Raw genomic sequence first — 11,453 nt, forward strand, 5'->3', positions numbered from 1 at the left:
GCTGGAAAAATAAAATTAATTACTTGAAGCAGGATTTCCAATAAAAGCATATATTCTAGTCAATGATTCTTGAACCTTTTAGTCATCAGAATTCATGAGGGGGAGAAGTCTGAACCACTTAAAGATGTTTTACTACCAAAGGAGACTGTTTCATTACAGTTTTACCTGCATGCAGAATTCCTCTATTGAAACCATGTAAGTGATAATTCAAGGTCTCCCACCTCCAAAATAAAGCATAATTTAAATCATGCCATATTATATTAATTGAGGTGCCTGGATCCTTTTTAATCTAGTAGTGATGAATATTACAATATTGTTTATTTTTATTATCTCGAGACAGGTGAATCCTCACTCCATTTGGAAAGATTATTTCTTTCTTCACTACTCACTGATTACTCACTGACCCAGAAAAAACAACTTCATAACAACCCCTCACTATTTACCAAGTTAGGAAACATGCATTTTAAAATAGTGCTAAGAAAATTATTATGGAGTAAGTCTCAACAAGCTATTTTCCAAGCACTGCAGGTCTGAGTTATGGAAGTGTGACATAAAAATCTAGTTTTGACAGAAGATGTATGGTTAAGGTTTTATAGAATCTCAGCTTTGAAAGAATTCTTCCTAATCCTTTATTTTTAAAAGTCCAGCTGGATAGATTACATTTTAATTGCTCCTTTCCTCCTTTCAGGTTATTCTTCTCTTTCACCATCTATATTTGTGTTTCCAAAATTATCTAGTGTTCAATAGCCCATAAAAGCTTTGTTTATTGTTAGGTTTGAGTTTTAGGTTTTTTTGGCCAACAAAATAGTTTCCTCATTACTTTCAGTAAAATTTGGATGTAGGTCAAGGCTGAATCTGCATGCTCTGCTGTAATATTCCAACTCTGGCATTTATTTTATAGTTCAGATGACTAATAATATGTCGGATATTATGAATGACAGGATGTGAATAGTAGAATCAGCCCTATTACATGGCTTAGGGCAACAGATTTATAAGAAGAAAGTTATAACACAACTACTGTTGCCTACTGTTGTTTAGGGCTAAACTCAGGGCTGAAAACAAAGGCTAAAATTAGCTTTTACTGTGACAGTTTGGTGTCTAAACAAGATGGAAGAGAACAATGTTTTCCTAACTGATATTTAAAAAATTTTAAATATTGTAATTTTATAGTTCTTTGAGTTAGACAAGGATGTGGTAACACCCCAACAAGATGTCCTTTTCATTTTAGGGGACTGGAATGCGAAAGTAGGAAGTCAAAAAATAACTGGGGTAATGGGCAGATTTGGCCTTGGAGTACAGAATGAAGCAGGGCAAAGGCTATCAGAGTTTTGCCAAGAGAACGCACTGGTCATAGCAAACACCCTCTTCCAACAACACTAGAGAAGACTCTACACATGGACATCACCAGATGGTCAATACCAAAATCAGACTGATTATATTCTTTGCAGCCAAGATGGAGAAGCTCTATACAGTCAGCAAAAACAAGACCAGGAGCTGACAGTGGCTCAGATCATGAACTCCTTATTGCCAATTTCAGAATTAAATTGAGGAAAGTAGGAAAAACCACTAGACCATTCAGGTATGACCTAAATCAAATCCCTTATGACTACATAGTGGAAGTGACAAATAGGTTCAAGGGATTAGATCTGATAGACAGAGTGCCTGAAGAACTATGGACAGAGGTTTGTGACATTATACAGGAAGCAGTGATCAGGACCATCCCCAAGAAAAAGAATTGCAAAAAGGCAAAATGGTTGTCCAAGGAGGTCTTACAAATAGCTGAGAAAAGAAGAGAGGTGAAAGGCAAAGGAGAAAAGGAAAGATATACCCATTGGAATGCAGTGTTCCAAAGAATAACAAGGAGAGATAAGAAAGCCTTCCTCAGTGATCAATGCAAAGAAATAGAAGAAAACAACAGAATGGGAAAAACTAGAGATCTCTTCAAGAAAATTAGAGATACCAAGGGAAATTTTCATGCAAAGATGGGCTCAATAAAGGACAGAAACGGTATGGACCTAACAAAAGCAGAAGATATTAAGAAGAGGTGGCAAGAATACACAGAAGAACTACACAAAAAAGATCTTCACAACCCAGATAATCAATATGGTGTGATCACTCAGCTAGAGCCAGACATCCTGGAATGTGAAGTCAAGTGTACCTTAGGAAGCATCACTACAAACAAAGACAGTGAAGGTGATGGAATTCAGTTAAGCTATTTCAAATCCTAAAAGATGATGTTGTGAAAGTGTGGCACTCAAATGCCAGCAAATTTGGAAAACTCAGCAGTGGCCACAGGACTGGAAAAGGTCAGTTTTCATTCCAATCCCAAAGAAAGGCAATGCCAAATAATGTTCAAACTACTTCAGAATTTCACTCATCTCACATGCTAGCAAATTCAAATGCTAGAATAATGCTCAAAGTTCTCCAAGCCAGGCTTTGATAGTATGTGAACCATGAACTTCTAGATGTTCAAGCTGGATTTAGAAAAGGCAGAGGAAACAGAAATCAAATTGCCAACATTCACTGGATCATCAAAAAAGCAAAAGAGTTCCAGAAAAACATCTATTTCTGCTTTATTGACTATGCCAAAACCTTTGACTGTGTGGATCACAACAAACTGTGGAAAATTCTTCCAAAGATGGGAATACCAGACCACCTGACCTGCCTCCTGAGAAATGTGTATGCAGGTCAAGAAGCTACAGTTAGAACTGGACATGGAACAACAGACTGGTTCTAAGTCGGGAAAGGAGTCTGTCAAGGCTGTACATTGTCACCGTACTTATTTAATTTATATGCAGAGTGCATCATGAGAAATGCTGGGCTGGATGAAGCACAAGCTAGAATCATGATTTCTAGGAGAAATATCAGTAACCTGCAGATGACACCACCCTTATGGTGGAAAGTGAAGTAGAACTAAAGCGCCTCTTGATGAAAGTGAAAGAGGAGAGTGAAAAAGTTGGCTAAAAACTCAACATTCAGAAAACTAAGATCATGGCATCTGATCCCAATCACATCATGCCAAATAGATGGGAAAACAGTGGAAACAGTGGCAGACTTTATTTTTGGGGGCTCCATAATCACTGCAGATGATGACTGCAGCCATGAAATTTAAAGACGCTTACTCCTTGGAAGGAAAGTTATGACCAACCTAGATAGCATATTCAAAAGCAGAGACATTACTTTGCTGACAAAGGTCCATCTAGTTAAGGCTACGGTTTTTCCATTTGTCATGTATGAATGTGAGAGTTGGACTATAAAGAAAGCTGAGCACTGAAGAACTGATACCTTTGAACTGTGGTGTTGGAGAAGACTCTTGTGATTTCCTTGGACAGCAAGGAGATCCAACCAGTCCACCCTAAAGGCAATCAGTCCTGGATATTCATTGGAAGGACTGATGCTGAAGCTGAAACTCCAATACTTTGGCTACCTGATGTGAAGAACTGGCTCATTTGAAAAGACCCTGATGCTGGGAAACATTGAAGGCAGGAGGAGTAGTGGACGACAGCAGATGCGGTGGTTGGATGGCATCACTGACTCAATGGACATGAGTTTGAGCAAGCTCCAGGAGTTGGTGATGGCCAGGGAAGCCTGGCGTGCTGCAATCCGTTGGGTTGCAAAGAGTTAGACAGGACTGAGCTACTGAACTGAACTGATAGTTCTTTGAAAATACATCCGAGGTCTCACTAAAAGTAGGGTGTGTATGTGTGTGTATATTTTTAAGTAGAAGCACAAATTAGCCTGGGAGGTTGTTGTAATGTTCTTTGTTAATGTTATGTGTATTAGTTGACTTTCTGTGGATTGACAACATCATATAGGATACTTTCAATAAACATCTATTTTATTGGATACTAAACCAACTATGGTATTTTCCTTTCAGAGTTAGTTTAGTTTATAATTGACTTACAAAAGAGAGGGCAGAAAAAAGTTAAGTTTCAAAATGTAACTTAAGAGTAGACATAAAAGAGTTTTGGCATATAGTACCTGAGCATACACACACAAATGTATTAAGCTAGAAGTGAAACTGCGAGTCACTCAGTCGTGTCCAACTCTTTGCGACCCTGTGGACTACAGCTTGTCAGGCTCCTCTGTCCATGGGATTCTTCAGGCAAGAATACTGGAGCAGGTGGCCACTTCCTTCTCCAGGGGTTCTTCCTAACCCAGGGATCAAATCTGGGTCTCCCACATTCTAGTCAGATTCTTTACCATCTGAGCCACCAGGGAAGACTCTAGACTCAGTTAATACTTCGGTCAAGTTAGAATCTGAATATTTGGGCATCTTATTAACTTTATATGGAGAAGGCAATGGCGCCCCACTCCAGTATTCTTGCCTGGAAAAATCTCATGGATGGAGGAGCCCAGTGGGCTGCAGTCCATGGGGTCGCTAAAGAGCAAGACAGGACTGAGCGACTTCACTTTCACTTTTCACTTTCATGCATTGGAGAAGGAAATGGCAACCCACTCCAGTGTTCTTGCCTGGAGAATCCCAGGGATGGGGGAGCCTGGTGGACTGCCATCTGTGGGGTCGCACAGAGTCAGACACGACTGAAGCGACTTAGCAGCAGCAGCATTAACTTTATAACAGAGAGTGGCAAAGTGTTCTCCAGACAGAAGAATGAGCTGCTTAAAAGTGTATGTATGGAATATGGTGGTGGATTAGAGAAGTGTTGATTAGAGTTGTCTGAGTGCTGGGAAAAATGTGGGGGTTTATAGTACCAGATGGAATAACACTTTAAGGAAATGCGAAGTACCATATTTCAATGTTCAGATGTTTATCCAATGGTTCATTTATTTGTACTGAATCAGAGTCCAAGTATACTCATCCCATGGTGTTTAACCATTTAAAAAACCTTTTATTTGATTATAGAGGGATATCAATTCCTATTATCATTAATGATGGTGATTATGAGATTCTCATCCATATTAACAATCATTTATAATGATAAACCTGATAAATTATATAAGGATTTTTGGAATAAATTAATAATAAAAAGTAAAACAATGAGGAAAGGTTTCATGTCAGTCAGTGAGTTCAGTCACTCAGTTGTGTCTGACTCTGCAACACCATGAACTGCAGCACGCCAGGCCTCCCTGTCCATCACCAATTCCTGGACTCCACCCAAACCCATGTCCATTGTGTCTGTGATGCCATCCAACCATCTCATCCTCTATAGTCCCCTTCTCCTCCTGCCCTCATCTTTCCCAGCATCAGGGTCTTTTTAAATGACTCAGCTCTTTGCATCAGGTGGCCAAAGTATTGGAGTTTCAGCTTCAACATGGGTCCCTCCAATGAACACCCAGGCCTGATCTCCTTTAGGAGGGACTGGTTGGATCTCCTTGAGGTCCAAGGGACTCTCAAGAGTCTTCTCCAATACCACAGTTCAAAAGCATCAATTCTTCAGCACTAAGCTTTCTTTATAGTTCAAATTTCACATCCATACATGACCACTAGAAAAACAATAGCCTTGACTAGATGGACCTTTGTTGGCAATGTGATGTCTCTGCTTTTTAGTAAGCTGCCTAGGTTGGTCATAACTTTCCTTCCAAGGAGTAAGTGTCTTTTAACTTCATGGCTGCAAGCACCATCTGCAGTGATTTTGGAGCCCAGAAAAATAAAGTCAGCCACTGTTTCCCCATCTATTTGCCATGAAGTGATGGGAATGGATGCCATGACCTTAGTTTTCTGAATGTTGAGCTTTAAGCCAACTTTTTCACTCTCCTCTTTGACTTTCATCAAGAGGCTCTTTAGTTCTTCTTCACTTTCTGCCATAAGGGTGGTGTCATCTGCATGTCTGAGGTTATTGATATTTCTCCCGGTCTTGATTCCAATTGTGCTTCCTTCAGCCCAGCGTTTCTCACGATGTACTCTGCATATAAGTTAAATAAGCAGGGTAACAATATACAGTCTTGCCGTACTCCTTTTCCTATTTGGAACCAGTCTATTGTTCCATGTTCAGTTCTAAATGTTGCTTCCTGATCTGCATGCAGGTTTCTCAAGAGGCAGGTCATGTGGTCTCGTATTCTCATCTCTTTCAGAATTTTCCACAGTTTATTGTGATCCATACAGTCAAAGGCTTTGGCATAGTCAATAAAGCAGAAATAGATGTTTTTCTGGAACTCTCTTGCTTTTTTGATGATCCAGCAGATGTTGGCAATTTGATCTCCTGTTTCTCTGCCTTTTCTAAAACCAGCCTGAACATCTGGAAGTTCACAGTTCCTATATTGCTAAAGCCTGGCTTGGAGAATTTTGAGCATTACTTTACTAGCGTGTGAGATGAGTGCAATTGTGTGGTAGTTTGAGCATTCTTTGGCATTACCTTTCTTTGGGATTGGAATGAAAACTGACCTTTTCCAGTCTTGTGGCCACTGCTGAGTTTTCCAAATTTGCTGACATATTGAGTGCAGCACTTTCATAGCATCATCTTTTAGGATTTGAAATAGCTCAACTGGAGTTCCATCACCTCCACTAGCTTTGTTTGTAGTGATGCTTCCTAAGGCCCACCTGACTTCACATTTCAGGATGTCCTGCTCTAGGAGAGTGTGAGTGATCACACCTTCATGATTATCTGGGTCATGAAGATCTTTTTTTGTACAGTTCTTCTGTGTATTCTTTCTACCTCTTCTTAATATCTTCTGCTTCTGTTAGGTCCATACCATTTCTGTCCTTTATTGAGCCCATCTTTTCATGAAATATTCCCTTGGTATCTCTAATTTTCTTGAAGAGATCCCTAGTCTTTCCCATTCTATTGTTTTCTTCTATTTCTTTGCACTGATCACTGAGGAAGGCTTTCTTATCTCTCCTTGCTATTCTTTGGAACTCTGCATTCCAATGGGTATATATTTCCTTTTCTCCTTTGCCTTTCACCTCTCTTCTTTTCACAGCTATTTTTAATGCCTCCTCAGACAGCTATTTTGCTGTTTTGCACTTCTTTTTCTTGGTGATGGTCTTGCTCCCTGTCTCCTATACAATGTCATGAACCTCCGTCCATAATTCATCAGGCACTCTGTCTATCAGATCTAGTACCTTAAATCTATTTTTTATTTCCACTGTATAGTCATAAGGGATTTGATTTAGGTCATACCTGAATGGTCTAGTTACTGAGTGGAAACAAAAAATTGCATTAATTACACAAGCTCTATGTATTGTGATTAAAAATAGAACATCTAAATGTTTGATTCATTATAGTAATGCACTTTTATTCATAGTGGTGATCCATACCCTCAATGTCTTGAGGACATTCATACTCAAGAAATTAAATGATATGCCTATTTCATAAAATTAGTAAAAATCTACCTCAGAATTAAAAGTTAGGTTTCTCTTAGTTCCAACCAGTGTTTTTTCTATTCTTCTGAATGATCTTAAATATTTCTCCATCTCTCCCCCTCCTTCCAGGATTTCCCCCCCCTCAGTACAATCCATACTAAACCATAACATAGGAAACAGTTAAAAGTCAGAGCCCAAGTCTGGGCATAAGACAGTGACATGGAGCCCTCATCTCTCTCCCCATCTCTGCATCAGCCTGAGGCACCTCCACACAACCCAGCTTGCTGCCCACCAACAATACATGGATGCTCACTTCCCAGTAGCACTCTCCCTCCAAAGTGAAGGGAACAGAAACTAGGAAACTAGCAATGACCATGTGCCTATTAATCCCCAGTTGTTGTGCATAATTTAAATCATGTACTTCTCAAAAAAAAAAAAAAAAAAGACAAAGTAATTTATATGTGGCTTTGCCAACAAAGGTCCATCTAGTCAATGCTATGGTTTTTCCAGTGGTCATGTATGGATGTGAGAGTTGGACTGTGAAGAAGGCTGAACGCCAAAGAATTGATGCTTTTGAACTGTGGTGTTGGAGAAGACTCTTGAGAGTCCCTTGGACTGCAAGGAGATCCAACCAGTCCATTCTAAAGGAGATCAGCCCTGGGTGTTCTTTGGAAGGAATGATGCTAAAGCTGAAATTCCAGTACTTTGGCCACCTCATGGGAAGAGTTGACTCGTTGGAAAAGACTCTAATGCTGGGAGGGATTGGGGCAGGAGGAAAAGGGGATGACAGAGGGTGAGATGGCTGAATGGCATCACTGACTCGATGGACGTGAGTCTGAGTGAACTCCGGGAGTTGGTGATGGACAGGGAGGCCTGGCGTGCTGTGATTCATGGGGTCGCAAAGAGTCAGACACGACTTAGCGATTGAACTGAACTGAAGTCTATCTGAAGCCACTCAGTGTCCAAGAAGTCATGGGCTAATTGGAGTACAAAACATAATGACATTAGAACAGCATTTGGATCCTATTGAAACTTATTGGTGAATGAGTAAGTAAAATTATTATTTTATATTGTCAATGTCTCATGACACTCTCAATGCAGGGTTTGGTGGTATAACAGTTCAAGTCCCCAAGGGACTCTCTTGTTTGCCTCATCTAGCTCCCAGACTGTAGAGGTAGACTCTACAGTCTAGCTGCTCATGTCTTCCTGCTCATGTCTACTTAAGGAGACATGATAGGGCATAAAAGTTCCTGAATCAAATCACCTAGTGGGAAGTGTGGGATGGAGAAGAGGTGGAAATATTAGCTTTCTCTGAGATGAGGGAGTATGGAATATTTGGAGGTGTTTTCTTCCTTTGCCCTCGCACCTACCCCAGTGAAATGTGACTCCATAAATGCCCTGGATTTTGAATCATGAGATCTGTACTTTCTTTTCCCTTGGGCCAAGGCAGAGGGTCTTTAAAATAGGTGTAGAATCATCCTACACTCCCTACCTGTCACTGTATGGAGCAATATTCATTAATCCTGTTTTGTTTCCCTGTCGTCTTTTACTGCATCATCATCAGAAGAGAGCAGATCTGGGTCTTTCTTTCCATTAAAAGATAAGAGCCCCTCTTCTTTAAAAAAAAAAAGGAGTAAAGAATGTGTGCTGAACATATATGCAAAATGATTGATACAAATAATCTGATGGTTCTCAGGCTCCTCACAGAACCAACTAAAGGAGGAGCCTCTTTTTCTTATTAGTACCATTGAGGGAGATGGTGGAAACTTTCTCTCACGCTTGTGTGTGTGTGCTTAGTAGCTTAGTTGTGTTCGACTCTTTGTGACCCCATGGACTGTAGCCCACCAGGCTCCTCTGTCCATGGGATTCTCCAGGCAATAATACTGGAGTGGGTTGCCATGCCCTCCTCCAGGGAATCTTCCCAACCCAGGGATCAAACTCAGATCTTTCGCATTGCAGGTGGATTCTTTACCTTCTGAACCACCAGGGAAGCTCTCTCATGCTTATGCTGTGGCTGTAAATGACCTGATGAAAGGACTCTTGGTGTGCACCACATATGGGTAGTCCCCAAAAGCTGTTTCTCAAATCTCTTACACCAAAAAAAAAAAAAAAAAATCTCATTTTCTTAGATAATTCCGAGACAGCTATGCTGATGTTGAAGTCTTTGCAATGGACCCTCAGAGAATGCCAGAGAAAAAAGAAAAAAAAAAAGCGAAACACCTGGTTTTGGCAGACTTTTCTCTCACCAGAGGAGGCAGGTTTGAGTGCCATCTGGTCAGCAGCCATGTTCTGCTTGTCCTTCTCCCCAGTCCATCTCCCTGTGGGTCGCACAGGGCCAGGCTGGCAGCAGATTGCAGCGACCCCAGCACTGCAGCTATCCTGGGACTCGGAGCCCTACAGCCTGCGGGCAGAGGTCATCCCTCCAACCTGTGTCCATCTGCAGCCTCTCCTTTTGACCTTCCTGAATAGTATTTACAGCAGCAATTAGTGACTCTCCTGAGTCCAGCAGCTGGCCTGTTTAAAATCTTTTCCGTGTTTGAATACATTGTTTTAACCAGTTGACCTTTATTTGTACCAGTGAAACTAGATCAAACAAACAAACAAACAAAACAAAGTATTTTGGTTAGTGACTAAAAACGGAAATTGCCATTTTAGCACTTTTCCTAGAGTCCTGCTTACCCCTGCCTTTAGCTGCCAACAGCGATCACAGGAAAACAGCCAAGTGTTCAGATACACCAGCTGTGTGTTCATTCACTCTTCATATAACACCTCAGTTTCCAATGTGTTCTGTGGTATTTCCTAACTGCTATTGATTTACAATGTATTCTGTTTTGTTCAGATTGTGTTCTTAAGCATCACTAATATCCTATCTTTAAAAAAAAAATGAAATCTGTTGTGGAAGAAAGGTCCATTCTAGAAAATATTCGAGTTTTCTGATATGCAATACTGGGAGAAGCTGTTTAATTCCTCCCCACCCCCATTTTCAGATTCATGTTGTCTGTCTTTTGTTAGTATAACCTTTATGTGGCAGTCTTCTCCCAGCCTCTGTTACAGTGTTCAACATTTTTCTTTCCCATTGATCTTCAGGAAGGACAAGTGCATCGCTGTAAATTCAGCCCAGTAGAGCAGAAGTGATAATGTCCTATTTTACAGAAATTCTGGGGAAGAAGATAAAGAAGGGAGTTTACATACTTTAAAATATCCTCACTAGGTATTTTCACTCTGCTGAAAGTCTTGCATCTCTAATTTTGGGGGAGGGGTCTTGTTTCATATTTCCAGATCTTCAAAAAATGTAAATCTGTAATGTATGTAAATTATCTATATATTGCTTTTCCTATGCCTCTCAAATCTTGCATCACTTCACTCATTGCACTCCCCAGAAACAATGGAACTTCCAATTATTGGAATCTGTCCTCCGGAGAAGGCAATGGAGATTATAAATAACTACTTTGCACCCCCCTTTTTTTTTCCTGTTATGCTCACATACCATCTACAAATTCAGACATAAATAAGGTTATATAAGGGAGCAAAATTGGTGCAAACTGTGCCAGGATAGTCCCTGAGCTATATGAAATTCATACTTTCAAGAGATAAATTCTAGCTGTATACTCTACATTGGAATATCTTCTCCTTGCAAAACACGTAGAAAGGACTTTTTTAAAGCACATTTACATATTGTTTATGAGGCAATTTGAAAAGAAGATCAAAACAACAATAACTTCACATTTCTTTGTACCTGTCTTGTGATGATTGGCAATTTGCAGTTCTTGCTTACACTGATTTGTTAATATTTCTGATATCATGATTTCATATCTCAATATTCAGTTATAAATTCATATTCTAAAAGTTACACTAAGAAAAAATTCAGAAGAATCCAAATATGAAATGAATAATTCACGCTTTCAGTGCAGGAAAAACATGTTCAAATTGGTGTTTTTTTTTTTTTTTTTTTTAACTTAAAGTAACAATGGTTCTAATTCCAATGGAATGGTGGTTCTTGAGGAAAATAGGGCCTACTTAGCTTATTGTACATGTAAATCATGTTAAGCAAGAGAAACAAGGATTTCTGTTCCTGCTGATGTTATGTGGCTAAAAGGTGCCTTGTACAAATACATCCTTACGGATCCATTGCCAGTTTTCCTTGTTTAGCTGCGTGGCCCAATGTGACTCTCTGTGTGGTCCTTCTCAGGGC

Source organism: Bubalus bubalis, chromosome 3, assembly GCF_019923935.1.
Source record: "Bubalus bubalis isolate 160015118507 breed Murrah chromosome 3, NDDB_SH_1, whole genome shotgun sequence".
Lineage (NCBI taxonomy): Eukaryota > Metazoa > Chordata > Mammalia > Artiodactyla > Bovidae > Bubalus > Bubalus bubalis.